Raw genomic sequence first — 13330 nt, 5'->3', positions numbered from 1 at the left:
CTGAGCCACCCAGGCGCCCCGTGAACCATGCTTTAATCCTAAACATACCCACACACACAAATTCCTAGCCTGTGGTTGGAAGACTTTCCTTTTTATTTATTCATTCAGCAGTTCTCTGCTAGCCCCGAGAACACACCACTAAGCAAGTCCTCTGTGGACTCTGCCCCTTAGAGCTCACGGTTGTCTCTGTTCCCTACCCTTCATATTGTTAATTTGGGGTTTATTCAAGTTACAGGTTGTGAAAAATTATAACTGTGATAATGCTTCCCTTCCAACGCTTAAAGATAATAAGGGAAGTAAAATGCATTCAAGTAACACTACAAAACAGATACATAAATAAGGTAGATATCTTGCTATGAAAATATTGTGCAGCTTAGGGAAGTATTTATAAAGTATGTGGCATTTAGTTAGAGGTGAGCAGCTGAGTAATGGAGGAATACTTAAAGCAGAAAGTTTATGCAAGTAAATTCAAGGTATACTCGGGGCGTGAAAGAGGAACGTTGAACTTGGACACAAAGTTATGATTTTTAAGTATTCGTTGTTTGAATGAATGTAGGCACATAAGATAAAAATTCACGTTCCAGAAAGGGACAAGTACAAGTGTTAAAAAGTGAGTCCCCTATCCTTACACCTAGGCTACCTGGTTTATCTCCCTAGGAACGGTTCCAGTTCCCAAGTGTTTATCCAGAGATACTCTGCCGTATCTCACGGACGTGCGCGTAGATGCGGGCACACATACTTTGTCACTGAACATCAATTACAGCATACTATCCACACTGCCTTATACTTTGCTTTTCTCACTTACTATGACCGTACCAATTGCTCTGTGATAGTATAGAAGAAGCTACCTAATTCTTCTTTGACGGTGGCACGGTATTTATGAGGAGACTGTAAAGACATGACAGAGGGGCGAAACCTGGAAAGATGGTCTCAGGTCAACTGCGGAACGCTGGGCCAGGTTTGAGAATCTGCTTCCTCGGGCAAGGAAAGCAACTTCATCAGCCTCTTCAAAGATGTTTGATGTGTAGAAGGAACGGTCCACAGACCAGCGTGGAAGGGCAGGGAGGCGTGGGGTGCAGGCAACGGACCAGGATCAGAGGTAGGTAACAGAGAATGGGAGCATCAATGCCCGCGATACGGTGTGAGAGAAATTCAGGCAGACTTACCCCACGTGATCCCTGGAGTGGTTCCGGAACTGGGCGGCCGTTGTTCACAGCGTTGCAGAAGCCTGGGTGACAGCAGTCCCTCAGTCCCTGTAGGCGTTTAGGCCTGTGTCAGCAACACGGGTTACAGGCAGGAGATGCTTTTTTCTGACGCTTGAAAGAAGCCAGAGGTCAGACCCGTGACGTTGACGCAAACGCACGACAATCCATGCTTGATCTGACACGTGATCCTTTCTGTCTGCGTCTGAGCTTCCACCTCGTGGAGGGTGTGTTAGCAATGCTGCTTTTGTTTTCATCTGTTTCATAATTTTTCTCCAACTTGGATGAACACGTTCTTTATGTGTTGTTCTAAGGATCAAGTGCGGTAATAGTAATCTCAAGAAAAAGAAAGAAAAATGGAATGCCAAAAATATTCAGTGTACTACATCATGATTATGAAGACGAGGGCATTTATTTTCCTTTTGAAGTTTTCAGGTGGTAACTCATAAGTGATAAATACCCGAAGGGTCCCTGTATTACCTATTTCTACTGGACCAAACACAAGAAGGACTCCCAAGGGAACAGTCAATTTTAGTGAAAGCAGGGTGCAAATATGTCTGTTTGGGTTCACCATTCTCTATCAATGCCCTGCAAATTCCCCACCACATGATAAGTACTCCAGAAATATTTGACGATTAAGTCACTGAGTAATGATTAATTAAGGGTTTCCCTTGGGAAAAAAAAAAGTTGTGTATCAGTTTTAAATTCAGTAGCAATTTATCGTATCTGGTATTTTAAGAGTAAAGTAGTGAGAAAGATCCTTAGCAATTCAAGTGACCATGTGGTGTGGAAGATCATAGGCAAACCCTGGCTGAATGGATTAAGGCTCATTTATCCAGCTCTGGACTGCCATGCATTCTCTCGCTGCCGTCTGGGGAAGGTTTTTCTCCCAGGGAGTTAAGTGGTGACTTTACAAATCGGGCTGTTTGGGGTCAGACCCGCTGTGGTGCACTCATTTGCTTCCCAGCAGGAAAGGAAACATCACTTTGCATAGCTCCTTCAGATCCTGTGTCATAAAATCCGCAGCTGAGATCTCAAGCAAATCATTAGATGGGCTAGAATGCCTGTAGATAAGTGATTATTTAGTTTTCATTGTCATGGGAAAGAAAAGCATCCTCTGTGTTCAAATTGTACTGATTATGATAAAATACGGGATTGCCATTCCATCAGTGCAAACAAATAATTAACATGTAGGTAATAAACTTAATAGGAACATAATATCTTAGGAAATAATGTAATAGAAAATAGATTGTGGGTGTGTGTTTCATCAAGTGACAGTTCTAATGAACATACTCAAATTATTCCATGAAATGGTACAGTTCTGCCCTATTCTGAATATGGGACCCTGGGCTAATTGAAATTAGTAACTTCTCTGAGCCAGTTTTGCTGCCTATAAAGGGAAGATAATGTTACCCTTAGCAGAGGACTGGTATGGTTAGCATAGGGCATGGCACATAGAAGACATAGATGGTATAAAATTTTGTAGAGAAACAGTATTTCAGCAGCTTGCAAGTTGTTTTGTGCAATGATTATTTTCATTACGAAAGATATATTTTATTTCCCCACCTTCTAATTTTTTTCTAAGCAAGATATAAATGTAGATCTTCTTTTACATAAGTGATGCGTATTGCTATGAACTGTGCAAATTTTCTACCAAGATATTCCTAATAACGTTAACATTTTAAAGTTGAATCTCTCTTTTTATGTTGAACTTGTCCAAGTAAAATATTATATTTGAGGCTCTTCAATTTCCAAATAGAAAAACCTTTCTCCTGGCCATCACAGTAACAGAAATTTTTATGCTCATGTCAAAAAAGAAAAAAAAATGTTAGTTGGCTTTCTAAATTTTCTCATTTTGAGTTTCAATACAATTATCCTTCTTGAAAAATTAATGGCTATTCAGCATTCTTTAAAACCTTCAAGTGAACGTATAAAACCAAACTGCAGCTGAAAATACAGAATGAAAGCGCCCAGATCTGATACGGAAATCTGACGGGCATTTCTGCCGCTGCCCAGAACACAGCGGGTGTTGATACCCAGACACCTACCACATATTGTCTAATATTGACAGTGTCAGCAAAAGGATTTCTTAGAAAGCTTGATCATGTTTTTCTGTGAGTTTAGAAAATCAAATTTCATAGATAAGTGCCATTAAGAATCATCTAAAGTTGATCAAAATCTATTAGATATTTGTAATAAATTGATCATTTAGATAATTGGTATAATTTTTTATTGTGCTGCCTTGAACCACGTTATTAGTTCTGATTATGTTCTTGGTAGGAGACATTTCCTTAAGGGTCTGCAAAGGCAGGAATTTCAAATTACTGGCTCGAAGTGTATATGGTACTTCTTCGGTAATTCCTCAGCAATGCCTAGGAGGTATCCCACAGCCTTCTTAGAAACCCCTTCCACTTAATGACCTAGATCCAAGGGATTCTTCTCACATCTCTTTCATATCTTTAGTATGTCATGATTTGTTCAACGTCTGTCTGCTAAAACTGGAGAAGTCTAAAAATGTGAGCTAAGAACTAGGGAATCTCAATCTGTCTTTAGCAAACAGTGTCTAATTAAGGCCTTTCGAAATGTACGGAAAGCTCTCTACACCCTGATTCCACTGCCCTCCTCTGTCAAGTCGAGGGTGGGTAGGAGAGACCATAATTTCTTAAGCCGTTTACTCTGTGTGTGCCAGAACAATTTTTCTGAGTCTCTATATTATATGCTAGTCTCTGTATTATAACATAATAGACCCTTAGCCTTGGTCTCTTTTATGTGAGAGTTGGTGGATCTGTCCTGGGGAGCAGGGCTGGATCTTAAATCCATTCTTACTGTTTTTCCTTCTCCTTTCTACTCTCTGGTTTCCCTAGGAAACAGAAAGAGGACAGAGAAGAAAAATATTTACTATATATTTGTTGAATCAACAGAAATAATGGTTAAATACGTATGTAGGTAGAGGGCTTGGAGAAATAAATTTCCTCCACTCAAAGTCAAAAGGTTTCCAGTGTTGACAAGTTTAACTCCCGAGAAGCCCTGCCTACCTCTCCTTCGGATCATCTGGGCAGTTTTTCTAGGTAGTCTCTGCTGCAACAGACATTCACATTCAGCCCAATTAGTAGGAGTCAGCCCCTGATGTATGGGAAGTAGTGAATGGATCCCAGAGGAAAATGCAGCTTTCTGACTTTCTGTGAAAAGAGAGCCCCACTATCCCTGCAGGGTTTTGTGCATTGCTATTATAGTCATAAGAAAAACACTAGCTTCTGTTTATGAAGTGCTTATTTTTTGTACTAGGTACCAGACTAAAGGCTTTATAGGAACCATCACACTTACACCTGAAAACATTAGTAGGCAGATACTACTATGCCCATTGGAAAATTTTAACTTGACCTCTGGTGCTAATTGGCATTGGAGGACATATCGAAGTCCTTGGATTCGGGGGTGTAAGCAAATAGATTGTTCTGGGCCTCAGCTGCCCGCTACTCTTATAAAACAAGAGTAATAATAATACCCATCTCTGGGGTACATTGTGAGGATTAAGCAGAACAGTACCTTCTAAATACTTATAGACAATAGCCAGCATGTAGTGAGCTTTTTAAAAATACAGACCATTATCATAATCTTCATCATTATTATTTCTTTTAGCATTATTATTCCCAGGGAGGGTGGTCCTCATTGCCAGCTGTTGTAAGAGGTGTTTTGTTTTTGTTTTTGTTTTTTAAAAGAAAAAGGTGATTTTAAACAGCCACCCTTCTCGCTACCTAAACCCCTCTGCTAAATTTGAGAATATGACCCCAAGTCAGCCCAGGTTTGATTATGGACACCAATGTTTTTCCTCACTGATATATTTTATAGACAATGAATTATTAACCGCATTTGTTACTAACAAGCAAAAGATTATATATTTTTCAACACCGTGGTAAAATAAAGCCCTTTATGGGATCGTTCTTTTTTTTTTTCTTCTAGCTGAATTTGATTTTCCAACACCATGTAAGCTTCAAATATAACTTACAGGGCATTCATGACATAAATGGTGAGGTTGTCATCTGTATCCTTTTAAGCTCGACTTATGTGCATTATGCAGACAAATTTCACCGTTTGGGGAACCAGCCACCGTTGAATGGCCCCTGAAAGAAATCCAGAATAAGCGAGTTATTGACTCGACTCCAGAAAGGGAGGGGGAGAAAAGAGACTTGGGGCTACTTCAGGTTTTGTCTTGATGTGTCCCGCGAGTCCAATACAATACATTTTGTATTGCTTTGAAAAATAGTTTAGGCAGGTTTTAAACCTCACTGAATGTGCCTTTGCTGCCAGCATGGGAGCAGTAGGACTGTGAATTTTCTTTTCCCATTAGCAAAGCTGTTTCAGCGTTTTGGCCTGAAAATGTTAAGATCTTAGTTTAACTTTTAAGGTGTTAATATATCCCTATCAGAAGCAAAGTTAGGTTTTTCTAATGTCCCACAGCAGGACGATTGTTCAAATAGCGTCCGGCATGCTGCTCCCTCCAAGTAGCTCTCAGCGAAGAAAGCCAACTTTGTTCCATTTGAAAGAAACGAGTTAGTAAAAAAAAAAAATGTAAACATTACAAAAAATGAAAATAGCGTACGAACAAATTATCTGTTCTCTTTTCCTCTGATGTAAGACGCCGCCTGCCACAAAGCCAGAGTATGTGGTGGAAGAAGTTCCATCAGACATGATTGTTGGGTCGGATGAAAACTAAATGTGCGTCCTTTCCTTAAAATTCAGTCATCTTGGCTGGTGTGCAGAGCCCTGAGTGAGGTTGTTCACAGATTCATAGCAATTCGGTTTTGAGAAATTCTTCCTACCCACAAGTCTGAGTATTCTTTATCTCTCTTCTTTTTTTTTTTCTTTTTTTTCCCCCGTGGCGAAACATCTGAACTCCTCCAAGAGCTCCCTGAGTCCTAGAATTACAGATAAATGCTTCCTCGCCAGTCTATCCGCCCTCTCCCCAGAGCTTGTTGATATTTTTTGAGGGGAGCTGGTCATACCTTGTGACTTTTTTGCATCTCTGCCGCACATTTCTTCTGACGAGTCACCGCAGCATAAAACTGACCGGTTAGAGGCAACCTACTGTGTGCCAGACGTTTCTGCGTACATTAGTCTCTGCGTCTGTGCGGCTGGGGCTGTTTGTCTCACGGAGAGAGACTTGGAGTTCACACAGCTGGCAAGCACAGAACCCTGAACTTCAACCTAGATCCCTCTAAGTCCAAAACCATCTATTTTTCTTCCGGTTTTTAAACAACCATACCTTTTCCAGTGGCCATAGAGACTCAGTCACAGGTGCAGGCTTTCTGGGAGGCACCCTCACATTTTCTACTTTGTCCCTCTCTCCTTTCCCACTCACCACCAGGACTACAAAAGCAGCTGAGAGGCGGTTGCCCTTCTGGAAAAGGGTGGTGTTTGGGCATCTTGCCTTTATGGGATTCGGGCGTTTCATTTTACTACTACAACAACTGTACATAAGATTTTATTGAATGTACGTATGAAATAACGGAAACGGTGTGCATTCGGGATTGGCAGTGGGCAAATACAGCAGATAATGAGTCTTCTGCATTCCTACACTAATTAATTCAAATCATTAGGAAAAATGGGCCCAACATTAGCTTTCTTTGCTGTTCTGTCTTTGTGGGGTGACAATTTCTCAGAGGCCCCAGGTTGTTACTTTCTCCAAACCGTCGATTTGGTAATTTGCTTATTTTCAAAAAACCGGCTGTATATTCCGAGCAGCCTCTTCCTGGCGGGATCGAAGGCAGTCTGAGAGACTGGATGTCTGCCGACCTAGTTCCTCTAGAATTCTTCTTCTCTGCCTTGGAGTCTTTGCTGCCACCAGAGAATATTTAATACCAAGCTCAAAATAAGTGTTTAGGAGGCTTTCAGCGGTGGTTTAAAGTAATTACCATGAGAGCTTTGGTAAAAGCCTTTATCCACAAAACTACTTAAATTATATAATTATATCCCCTACTTCACTCTTCCTTCCTTTCTCTGGATTTGTTTCTCTTTGCTGCGTGCCCCTACCCCAACACTGAAACACAGCCTCGGACCCAGATTCCACACTTCTCTGCCTCCCTCTCTAGGGCTACCCAAGTGAGACTAGATGCCTTGTAAGGAGTTATTTGCCTGATGGAACCTATCATAATCCCACTTCCCAAACCCCTGCCCAGGGGCCAAGAGCAATTTATCCAGCACTACAACTTCCTCTTCTTACCTTCCTCCATTTTGTAACCCTTGACCTTTCTGATGGCATGACCCTACTGGGAGATTGGTCTGTTTCCTCGTTACAGTGTTGTGTGTGTGTGTGTGTGTGTGTGTGTGTGTGTGTGTCTTTTTCCCCTTCATTATATTTAGCAATATGTATTGATTAAATGCATTCTTTTGGCTGCCTTCCACTAAGCTGTTTTGGAGGACCTCTTTGGCCATATGTTTTTAATGATTTCACCTTCTGTCTGCCCTTATCCACTTTGGAAAAATTACTCTATGTTAGTTTGGTTCTATACGAATATGTTTTTTAAGGTTATGTTTCTTGTATAGTCTGGGAGTTCAAAAACACCAAAGCTTTTTTGGTCAAAAACTATGTCCAAGAAAGCTGGTGATCCCACTGGAATGAATACTAAATGGACCAATTATGTATAAATGTAGTTTCTCTCTACTCTCAGGCATACATTTTTTTACAACTTACTGCACTAGCCAATGGAAGAGTGGATATATGTGTTATACAGGCGTATATGGAATGTCCAGTGTTCCACTGAATCAATAACACATTGTCGAAAAACAAGTAATACCCAGCAGTTTATCCATGTTGCTATTATGGGAGTCATAACTCACTCTTTAAGAACTTGCTAACATTGTCCATACTTGATACGGTCATAATGTATTATTAATGATGTCCTTGGAATGTTCTGTTAATTTGTAATTTTAGGGTGTGAACATTTGGAGAGTGTAAAAGTAGAGAAAGAATGAAATGTTATTGGACCATAAATTTGCAAATACCTCATGGCTTAAATGATGATGAGGTGGGGCCCCAAACCTCAAAAACAACTCATAAAATGTGTGTTAGTTTAAGACTCTTATATATATATCTTCCTTTTTGACACTTTAAATTTACTTATAATGGGTTTTAAAAGGTAGACCTTTAGCAAGTTAAAGTAAGATTTTTTCACACACCCGCCCGATGAATATTTATTTTTCTGCTATTAAAAACAATCAATATCTGTGAAGTTATGGTGTGGTATCTGAAGAACATGCCAGCAAAACATGGCCTCTGCATTTTCTTTATCATTACTTATTTTAACCTAGTATTTATGAAGCGCTCATCTGCATGTCCTATGCTATCACATGTAACTCTACATAGATACGATTTTACATTCTTTCTGGAAGCTTTAAGTCGAACATACACATTGATATGGTCATCTATATAAAAAAAATAGAGAAAAACACCAAACCAGTTTATAACTTTCAAGTTATTTTCTACTCAACAGCTGTCAGTTTGGAGACAGAAATTAAGAGATAAAGAAAAACAGTCTAGTCTAGTTACATAAATACGTGTCTTCCCACCATGTACCGAGAACTATATGCTGTATGAGAAGAGATAACGCTAACTTCTCTAGAGTTGAGGGGAAGACAGATACATTTTATGTAGTAGAAATAGCTGGTAGGGTTGGGTGTTAACAATGAGAAGGTGGGTTGGAAATAAGTTGCCAATGGGAGATTTCAAAAGGAAACTTAAAATTCTCTCCGTGGTACCACTTGAACTGTAGCTCTGTTGTACAGTATTTGACACTTTACAGATCCTTCTTTATCAGATGTTGGTACCTCTGTTAAACCTAATGTCGGAAGAAGGGAAAGAAGTGGTCTTTCTTGGGTGTCAGTTCTGACCCAAGCACTGTGCAGGGCACTTGACTCACAAGTAAAGGAGTTATTTTGTCCCCACAATAACCCTACAGAACAGATATTAACCCAGTCTTATGAATGAGAAAATTTTGATTCCAAGAAGTTAAGTAACCTGCCTGCATAAAGATATCCATAAATGGCAGAGCAGGGCCGTTCTGATACTGTATTGCCTTCTAGCTTCTGGGACATTAGTTCTGTACAACGTGGCATCGTCATCTGGCTTCAGATGTTATCAGTGCCCCGAAGCGTCGTGTGAACCCTCGTGGCCACCCTTGACTTCGTAACCTAAACAGTGCCGCTTTTTTATAGCCACGCATTTGCACGTTGTCCGTGGATGCCTGCTTTCTCTGCCTCAATTGGTGACTTTGCACATCAGCTGACAAGTCCTGAAGAGCGATTTTACAGTGGCTCAAAGTTGGCTGGTTTTAGCAGAGTCCCTGTCTTTGCTCCACAAGATTCCCGCAGGTGTCTTCCTGGAGCATTGTGTTGCATTTTGTCCTTTTTATGGAAAGTAAGTGAAAACAGACACCTGTGGGGCTTACACTACAGTGAGAAGTAGAAGCTTCATAAACTTCAGTCCATCTGACAAGGGTGAGAGCCGTGCGTCTCCCCAAAGTGATTCATCATTAGCCCCAATTGTATGCTTATTGCTCTTAACTGGTGATGAACTCATGAAGGAAAAGAATAAATCCAGGAACAATGAAATACATTGTTAAATAACTGTGTCTGAAAGTCAAAGTGTAATTCAGAATCTTGACATATTATTTTTTTCCTTTCTGGGACTAGAATTCTCCTTAAAACACACGTTTATCATTTGACCTGCACCTGTCTTAACAGATTCCCAGGAAGAAATATAAATGCCCAGTGCTTGTTTGTATTCAGACCCAAACACCAACATATACTTTGGAATAAATAAGTACCCTTCTTTCCTTTAACTTTTGCCATTTGGGCTTAGCCTAGCGGACGATACCGTCTGGGGTACAGATAGGTGATCCTGTCATGGTAAGGTCATCGCAGCCCAGAACAAGGTGGGGAAGCCACCACCGTTAGGTGTTACATGTTGGGTTACTTATCTGTAATCTTTACCTCGTCTCTGCTAATAGACTTGGCTAACTAGTCTCTAGTCAAAGGCTAAAGGCTTTTATCTTCCTTCCCTTAGGGATACTTCCACATTCCCTATGAGGGTGTTCCTTGGATATGTTCTTAAGTAAGACTACCTGTACTATAAATCTCTGAGAGGAATCAGGGGAAAAAAGAAAAAAACAACCCAAAGGCTAGAAAGTGCAAAGGGCCATTTTTATGCAGGTGCTTTCTGTAACATTACATTTGGGACCATCAAAAGCATAGTTCTTAGGTGGCCTAACACGTTCTTTGCACATCTGGCCTCTGGGTTCTTCAGTCTAGTCCAAGCAGGGTTTTTGCCAAAATGAAAGTGTCATGTTGCCTGCTATGATACTTTCCAAACAAATCAGGGCTTTCAATTTATTTCACTATAAAATCGTGTTAGATTTCATTGTCTAGGATGCCCTGTGTGGTTTTTATCAAGGGTTTCCTTGGTAAAAGTCATGTAAAAGCAATGAAAAAGATTGCCATAAAGCTACAAGTTTCTGATTTCTTAAAGATTATTATTTTATTTTATTTCATTGCAGGGTATTATATGTTACCTATTTTGCCAGGCTACCCCCCAAAGATGAAACAGAACTCCATTAAGGGCTTCTGGTCAGAGGTATCTTTATGAGGAATTCTACTGGCCTAATTATTTGCCAAACATCTTTCTTTTTCTTTTCTAAGGATATTTCTTATAAACCAAATAAATATTGTTTCTTTGGTCCCTGTTATATAACCTGGCTTGATCACTAAATAGTCTAGGTGTTCATTCTATTATTTTTACTAGACAATTTATATTCTATGAGACAAAAGGAGATGTTAGATCATCACTGCCACCTTGTTCTCCATTTACTCTGTAACAAGATGAGCACATTAGGGGCGTCTGGGTGGCTCAGTCGGTTGAGTGTCCAACTCTTGATTTCGGCTCAGGTCATGATGTCAGGGTCATGGGATTGAGCCCCATGTCATGCTCCACTCTCAGCAGGGAGTCTGCTTGAGATTCTCTCCTTCTGCCCCTTCCCCTATTCAAGCTCTTTCTCTCTCAAATAAATAAATCTTTAAAAAAAAAAAAAAGTGCATTAACATTTTGGTTTTTTTGTTCTAATTAAGAACATCCAAGGGGCACCTGGTTGGCACAGTCAGTAGAGCATGCAACTCTTTTTTTTTCTTTAAGATTTTATTTATTTATTAGAGAGGGGAGGGGAGAAGCAGACCCCCCCCCCCCCCCCCCCCCACTGAGCAGGAAGTCCAACACAGGGCTTGATCCCAAGGCCCCAAGACCATGACCTGAGCCAAAGGCAGAACCGGCTGAGCCACCCAGGTGCCCAGAGCTTGCAACTCTTGATCTTGGGGTTGTAAATTCGAGCCCACGTTTGGTGTAGAAGTTAGTTTAAAATAAAAATTTAAAAAAAAAAACCTTAAAAGAACATCCAAGATGTACAGCAGTTTTATAGTCAGCAAAAACAGTCCTCAAAATGGTCCCACAAGAACAATTGTAACTTCCCACAGGTATTCTGCAATCATTAATAATTTGCTTACTAATTCTTTACAAAGCTTTTATTTCATTTCTTCATCAGAGGCCTCAGTCCCGAAGGGAAAGAGATAGAAACAGATAAATGACTGTGCATTACGCTCCATTGCAGAAGTATAAACAAGTACGTGGAAAATCCAAAAGATAGTAGGACTCCTGTCCCTGGAGGACTCAGGAGAAACAGAGCCATGTTTATTTGTTCAGTCTTGTTAGTGTGTAGTCTTAAAAGGGAAAAACAGATCATGACAATGGGGAGAATGAAGATGCAAGAGAAAAGTGGGGGAGGTGAAAACAATCTCTGTTCTTCCTCTACGTCAAGAATTAGGGAGAAAGGAGTAAAGGGAAGTTTTGAGGTTGAGGGAGGAAAGTTGAGGAAATTCTTCCTGGTATAAACATTCTCAGTAAAGCAGGTATACGTTTGCTGAAGTGACAAGGGCCGAATTTGGAATCTTGGAGAGAGGAGAAGGTCTGGACTGGCCTGTAGGAGAGTGGAATCCACCAGGCATGGGTGAAAGTACGGAACAGCGGTCATGAGCACCCATACGAGAGAAGAGAGCTGGAATAGAGCCTGTCCTCATGGTTGGGCGGGGAGGGTTCCCTTCTGTGTTACGGAGACTAAGAACCAAGGAGAATGTTGGCTGTAGCCTAAACCGTGAATTGGCCAGGCGGGAAGCATGGCAGGAGGTCCAGGTCTAAGAGCTCTAAGGAGCGCTCAGCTGCGTGCAGGGCTGTGGGTAGGGAGAGTTGAGTTGAATGATGGACTGGAATGTCCACATGGGATGCAGGTTAGGGAAGGCACAAACAAACCCCACTTTCCCTCCCTTACCTGGATGGCTGCCTGCTAAGGTATCTGGACCCCTGCCTTGCCCCTTGCCTGTCTGGGTCCCCAAATTGCCTTTACTTCAGACCGTCTCTGATGAAAGCAACACATGCTCCTTCTCTTTCAGCCCACATATAAGACTGTGGAGAATAAGGAGATACAGAGCTTATATTTTGTTCTACTCTATGGTCTTTTATCCTTTTTCTGATTTAGCTTCTTCTTTATATATTTTCACTTTCACATGTCACTAAGTTTAAATGTTTAAACATTTCCCCCTTCAGTAGCCAAAAAGAAAACAAAGCAACAGCTAATATAGTAATAAATTTATTTCTAGCTACAGGAGATAAGCTTCAATGCAATATGGCCATAAAGTATGGCTCCTAGGCTTAGGGGAGAAGCAATAAACCTTCATAAATAAAATAATTTTTAAAATACTCCTGGCAGTATAAATAAGAGTAAAATATAACTTGTAACTGGCAACACACAGCCAGCAACAGAGCTACTTACAAAAGAAAGCTATAGACTAAAATAAGAAAATGTTTGCAACTTTGTTGTTGTTGTTACCTTGCACTCTAGGTGGGCAGGCTGCAGAATTCAGGAGGGCGGTGGGGGGACGACGTTTTTGACTCCCCTTCTGAAATGTTACCTCTGTTGCATTTCCTGACACCTTCTGATTTACCAAAGACCTGTGATAATCACCAAGGAAACCCAGCAGCCCTGATGCTACAAATAAGAGAGTTTTCAACCAATTTCAAGGTGTCAGAGAACACC

At 40.7% G+C, this 13330-nt stretch overlaps 1 protein-coding gene and 1 long non-coding RNA gene across 7 annotated transcripts in view; one reads left to right on the top strand and one right to left on the bottom strand.

Moving 5' to 3' along the window:
- LOC113262446 (uncharacterized) overlaps positions 1–6479 on the bottom strand; it is a 54897-nt gene extending 48418 nt beyond the window's left edge. For both annotated transcript variants that reach the window (XR_008958370.1, XR_007187805.2), the window contains exons 1-3: positions 6203–6479; positions 5206–5320; positions 1167–1538 (exon numbers count right to left, since the gene is read on the bottom strand). This is a non-coding gene — a long non-coding RNA (uncharacterized LOC113262446). The remainder of the gene's footprint in view (positions 1–1166; positions 1539–5205; positions 5321–6202) is intronic.
- The window catches only part of ATP8A1 (ATPase phospholipid transporting 8A1), a 224981-nt gene that overhangs the window by 139262 nt on the left and 72389 nt on the right, over positions 1–13330 (top strand). The gene's annotated exons all lie outside the window — the stretch shown is intronic.

Source organism: Ursus arctos, unplaced genomic scaffold (assembly GCF_023065955.2).
Source record: "Ursus arctos isolate Adak ecotype North America unplaced genomic scaffold, UrsArc2.0 scaffold_9, whole genome shotgun sequence".
Taxonomy (NCBI): Eukaryota; Metazoa; Chordata; class Mammalia; order Carnivora; family Ursidae; genus Ursus; species Ursus arctos.
The sequence above is the reverse complement of the archived record's forward strand: the minus strand, read 5'-3'. Positions and strand labels throughout refer to the sequence as shown.